This window comes from Notolepis coatsorum (assembly GCF_963971535.1).
Source record: "Notolepis coatsorum genome assembly, chromosome: 12".
NCBI lineage: Eukaryota > Metazoa > Chordata > Actinopteri > Aulopiformes > Paralepididae > Notolepis > Notolepis coatsorum.
The window spans coordinates 58,473,548-58,479,924 of record NC_140176.1 but is presented as its reverse complement, the minus strand read 5'-3'; the positions used below and the strand labels follow the sequence as shown (position 1 = coordinate 58,479,924).

Sequence of the window (6,377 nt, the reverse complement as noted above, 5' to 3'; positions counted from 1 at the left end):
ACACACACACACAAATTCAAACTGCATACAACTGCCTCTTTCACAAGGTTAGTTGTCTCAGAATATGTCAAAATAGCATGCCCCTACCCCGACATCATTTTACCGCTCATCTGATAGAGTGTAATATTTTGTCAACCATCTTGGAAGAAATCTCCATATTCATGCCGACACGTGGTCGGATTGTCTTACTCAGGTCTAGGAAGGCTGGAGATAGCCAGGGTGAACGTTATGCATTATGTATTATGGCGCTAGTGGATCTCGCTCCGTGAGATGGGTCTCCACTGCCCTCTAGATGAGAAAAGAGGAAAATGTCATTCTCCTGGAAATGATAAGACAGCCTCTCAGTTTATACAGTTAATTACAGTAGTCATAGAAGAAGCACACAAAAGAACACCCAGTGCACCCACACCCACACCCCCTGGTGCTTTCACCGTCCATCACAATGCCTTTGAACCTATACAGTGAAGATCTAAGTGGGGAACACTGGATTTAGCCAAATACAACACCGATTTATATGGGGTTCTGAAGAAAGGATAACCTATTGGCTGTTCAATAGTGCATTGGACTGAATCATGTCCGCATAGGCACAAAGGAACAACGGGGCAGTCAAATCTAGATGGATATTATTTGGGTTTTTCTCACAGCCTACAAATGGCTGCTGCTGACCTTGCTTTGGGGAGTTTAGTAAAGCAGTATTAATCACAGCTATATGCCCGTCAATCTCCTCCACCCCCAATATCACTGGGCAGACGTGCGTATACAACTTGAGCAGCCGGTGGGTAGGTAATGGCGCATCAGAGAAGATGATTTAATGCCTCCTCCATGCAGCATTCTCTCTCATCTGTGTCTGATGAAAAATGTAGCAGACGGCGGCTTGTGCCGAGGGACGGAGATGTGGCCGGGGGGGGGGTAAGCCTTACATAACAAACACTGCAGCAGTTTTGTGTCCGTCTCATCAACTTCACCTGTGGCCAATGATGAGTGACTTGAATAAGCCTCCCCAGTTGTAATGTTTAATTTCTTGAATATTTGGAGACATGCATACTTTTCTCTTGCAATAAAGCATTTGTCCTGATACTAAGGAAACAATTGACTGTAGCCAACATAAAATGATCTGATGATGATTGATTGTTATTATTGTCTTCATCGTCATTATAATCATCAGTAGCAGCAGCACTTCACTGGAATTCTGTTGCTAGGGAACAGTTTGGACCCACATGTATTTCCTGTACAGTTATTGCATTAGGAAACATTGCAACAGGAAATAAACGTGGGTCTTATTTTGAATGTGATTGTTGTCACTTTGAAATGGTCTATAACAGAGACAGGAGACCTCTCTAATCTATTTATAGGGAGGGAGGAGGGCGGTGCTCTAACCCACCATCGCCACAGGTGATTGGTGGCATTCACCGTCCAATCACAAATCGTCTCCAAAGTAGCTCGGTGGTCAGTTTGAAGCTTCTTTTTTGTGTCGAAGTTAACGACGTAACTTAAACGAGCAAAGCGACCTAACTTTGTAACGAGGATAACATTTTGTATATACCCAAGACCGTTTGTTTTTTGATCAAGCGGTTCGACTTAACGCGTCGTTATTTTAAAGCAACATACAAGCGTTTCCCCTCAGAAACGTCCTAAATGTAGCTTAGCTAACTATCGATAGCCTTCGCTAGCATGACAACCAGACGAACTGCCATCATCACCACCACCACCATCACCCACCTCCCCTGTGGTTTTACTAGCAGCAGGTAAGTTACGATTCCCCGCAAACATTCCGTTTTCTCACTATTTTGTCTATCGGAGTTCACGTGGACTGGACGTCGTTTGATTCTCGAAACGTTTGTGGTCAGTCCGACTCCGAATCGAACTATTGGTCGCCCCTCTCTGTAAACTGTTAGCTCGCCGGGCTAATGGCGCAGGGTCAGGCTAATGGAGTGGGGTCCAGCAGCAGCGCCGGAGAATCCTCTCACTGGGCAAGCCTGTGGCAGCAACGAACCTACTTTCTTTCTATAGAAGCAGCTCGGAGATGTGCTGTTTTAAGTTAGCTGTGTTAAATTGGAATGATTGATTGATTGAACATTTTATTAATGTCCGCCTTGTTTCGAACTGGTTATGCTTAGCCTTAGGCCCTCTTTCGAAGTGTAGTTATGCTTAGAGTTTGGAATCAGGGCTGGTGGTATCGCCCTGCTCTAAAGATAAGGGATGTGATTTTTGGGTGGATATATTGATCAGATGGTTTGCAAACAAGGAAACTCACAATTGGGTTGAAAATAATGTTAGTGTCCTCTTACCGTGTGCCAATGAGACTGGCGGTGAAAGATCCCAGGTATACGACGCCGATCGCCTAGGTCCATTTCCGGTTTGTATGTCGCAATAAACGCCGAAATCATATCGATTATTACGTTTAGAAAGCGATCCATTATGTACATTTTGTCTGTCTGGAGCCTTGCAACGATATCTGACGGCCGGATGAATTTAATTGACGCACAGCAGCCATATCCTGTTTGCCAGTGTAACTCGCCCGACAATCCACCAGGCGGCGGTATTGAGCCGTCGTTGCCGTCACCTATAGGGTCCAGCTGGAGCGTCGCGGGTGTATATATGAATGCCATGGCGAAAAAATGAAATATTGATCTCAATAACACTGTACAGGGGCGCCCTCGTGGCGCATACCATAGTGCCTCTCGCACCTACGCGGCCGACCCGGTTTCGATCCCAGCTCCCGTCGTTATTTGTCGCATGTCCTCCCCACCTCTCCTCCTGTTAGCCCTCTCCTCTGTCGGTCCTGCGTGGCCAATAAAAGCTGTAAAAATGCTAAAAAAATTATATAAAAAAGAAAAATAACGCTGTACAGCGAGGTCTGGCGCTCAACGCATGGCGGTTAAATTGGAATGATTGATTGATTGAACATTTTATTAATGTCCGCCTTGTTTCGAACTGGTTATGCTTCGCCTTAGGCCCTCTTTCGAAGTTGGTTATGATTAGAGTTTGGAATCAGGGCTGGTGGTCTATCGCCCTGCTCTAAAGATCAGGGATGTGATTTTCCCGTTTTAACCGGATTTCCGGTTTTTCAGACCTAAAATCATGATAAAAAAAAATTAGTCAAAAAAAATATGTATGTTTTTATTATTTTTCCACCTGGGAAGTGAAACGCGAAAGCAACATTTTTCAGACCTGCTATTCTTGCATAACAGATTTTCATTGGCTATCGATAATGTTAGCAGTTTTGTTGAGTGGCGTGAGATGCTGTAAAGAGTAAAGACGTCAACACACTAGGAAACACACTAACACTGGATTGCTTTTGTAAAACTGACCAACCAGGGAAGGTTACTTGCAAGCAGTGCAGCAGTCTGCCACTCAACACTACTCAAGGAAGAGCAAGCATTGTCCAGTTAATGTGAAGCTCTGTAGAAACATCAAACTCTCAAGCATGAGGTACAGAAGCCAACCTAGACATAACCAAGAAGCTGAGATGGAGAAATGTCACCACCTTCATTCTCAAAATCGACCTGAGAGCAAAAGAGTCCATTAGTCCAACTGCAGCCCTTCGCAGTAGGCAAGACTTCGAGAGGAGGCGGTTACAGGTGTTGCACAATCTGGTTGCAAAGAAGAAAAGATAAGGTCCTAACGTTAGTGTTTGAGCCAGGATGACTTGGGAGGGGTCAAGATGACTCCTTTAAATTTTTTAGGGGGACACTGATATATTAGATTCATTTTCTTTGTCCCTTTCCTCTCCCACCTTCCTCTTCCCTGTGAACAGTTCAATATATACAAATAGAATTTGTTCATTCATTCAAATGGAGTGTTTATAAAAATTAAAAAAAAGAAAAGATCGTTTAGAAAATGTTCAGGTTTTTTTCTTAAGGCGCAATCAGATCCCTGAAAGAAACTAAGCATAACCGACTTCGAAAGAGGGCGGACATTAATACAATTTTCAATCAATCAATCAATCAATCATTCCAATAACACAGCTCACTTAAAACAGTGCACGTCCGAAAGTAGAAAGTAGGTTTGTGGCTGCCACAGGCTTGCCCAGTGAGAGGATTCTTCGGCGCTGCAGCTGGACCCTACTCGGCTAGTGTGTGTAGTCTAGCCGCGGTGGCGCTGTTTCCTGTGCAGACGGAGCTGTGCACGAGTTTTCAGCCAGAGCTTCAGACGAGTTTAATCTAAAAAAGAAAAAACAGCAACGTTCCTCTTTGCTGCTTTTAGTTTGGATAGAGCCCCTAGACTCGGCAGTTTTGAATTCGAGCCCTTATCTTTCTATGTGTTGTTGACTTGTTATTATTATGTGTTGTACACTCGTTGTTGCAGCAGCAACAACAACAACAACTTGAGACTGCTAAATACCCTACTACCCACTTTTCTTTTGGAATAGCCGTAATATGCATTTAGTTGGGGTTTAAGTTTGTTTACTTATTCGTGCCTAACGTTAATTAATGTCTTCATTGTTTTACAGACCTCCTCAGTGCCCCGCGGTGGTAGAAGATGTCGCCCAGCACCATGCTCACAGGTTATTTGGATTTCTATATTTGTTCGCCTACTACGGCTAAATATTTTAAGCTTGGATATTATTGGGAGTGGTCAATGTAAATGTGCCGATCACCGTGACTGGGGTCACTTGATAGAAAAAAGTAATGTGCATGTGTAAATCTGTATGCGCAGAAAACTATGTGCATGGTCATTTAACCAGTGCCCTCGGATTCATAATAGGTACTGTAACTGAGGGGTTACAATACCCTGACTGTATTAAAGATTGTGATATATTAAACCACTACTAGTTATGTACTTTAATTACTGGCCATACAGTACATGAATATATATGGTGAACACCCACACAAGAATACGGCATTGACACATAAAGTTCTATTGGAGGGTTATTTATTATTATTAAGCAACGTTAGGTTACAGATTGAGAATTAGGCTCGCGCTTGTATGGCGAAGAACATACGTAAAGTCAGTCAAGAGCATAAGTCAATGAGAATAGTATGAATACTATGATGGGTCTAAGCTGACGCCACCTGTGGTATAGCAATTATATGGGCCACACCGGTACCAGCTGGAGACACTGGGGGGTTCCCTCCGGGGTGTAAGGCCGGTAGGGGTAGAGGAATGTTGGGGTACAAAGTCTGGGTCAACGAGGAATAACGAGGCTCCAGATACAGGAGCCGGTGCATGTACTCCCTTGATCAGCAGACAAAGCAACAGTTGTAATCCAATATGCTCGATAGCATTGACGACAGCTAGCCAGCCCCTTCCAAGAGGCGGGCCCGAGTGATGATCCTCACGGGGGTAAATCCCAAACGACAGTGGAATCAACGGTGCTCTTCTCCAGTGGTCACGGTCCCAAAGCAATATAATCCAACCAGAAATGGTTCTGCAATCGCCGGTGTAGATTCTCCTGTGTACATATCCAACGGTTCTCGCCTAGGACTCCTCGGGTGTGGGCACGGATTTAGGCCGCACAGCCTGGATAAGTGCACTAGCTAAATACACAACGAACCGGTGGTAATGCTGGTCACTGAAGAACTGTAGCCGCACGATACACTATAAATGATCGACTATTACTTCACATTAGATTAAGTCGAACTCAACGTTACTGCGTTAAACTCTGACACTTTAGCATTCTATTCGCACGCGGTTCTCAATGCTCTATTTAGATGCAAGGTTGCTCACTTCACTGCACGTTGACTCGTGGTGAAGGCATTAAGGTTTTGGTAAGACTACTGCTGTTTACACCTGCGCCGTATTTATACGTAAGGTGAATATCTAGTGCCAACCTCAGTTCTTGTCTCGTATTACTGCGCAGACTCTGGGCATGTACCGACATGCCCGGAGTTGCCTTTGAACTTGCCGTTGGGGGCTTGGTCGTTGGCGCCTGGGGTCGCTGTCCAATAGGAGAGCGAATATTACTCTGGTTTGTACACAGGTAAAGGGATATTCCGTGTATATATACAAACAATATACAAGGTATATCAAAACAATAAATATATATATTCAGTTTAATCTGACCCTTTGCAACAGGTACCATTATAATAGGTACGAATCCATGCCCTGGGATTTTAATACTATACCCTCAAATTCATAAACCGTTCCCTCAGATGTTCAATTGTTGAATTTTACAAGAGCAAAATTACAAATGTTTTGTTGGGTGACGTGACTACTTAATTATCTCCTTCTCCACACATGACAAGTGATAGTTTGATCACAACACAAACCGCCAGTCTCCTGGCATTGATAATCGCCCGTCTCTCCACTCATCACAATCCCAATTAGCACTTTGACTGCCATGAAACGTCTTTTCACGTCATTGCTGGCCATGCTCAAGTTGCCGGGGGACGCTGTACAGCGTCCTTATATCAATATTTCAAAAATCTGCGATC

General features: G+C 44.0%; 1 protein-coding gene across 1 annotated transcript in view; it reads left to right on the top strand.

The window, feature by feature from the left end:
- Positions 1-1,632: 1,632 nt before the first annotated feature.
- The window catches only part of epc1a (enhancer of polycomb homolog 1 a), a 109,836-nt gene continuing 105,091 nt past the window's right edge, over positions 1,633-6,377 (top strand). Inside the window, exons 1-2 of the mRNA XM_084326659.1 lie at positions 1,633-1,745; positions 4,454-4,507. The gene's annotated coding sequence lies outside the window, so the exon portion shown is untranslated. The remainder of the gene's footprint in view (positions 1,746-4,453; positions 4,508-6,377) is intronic.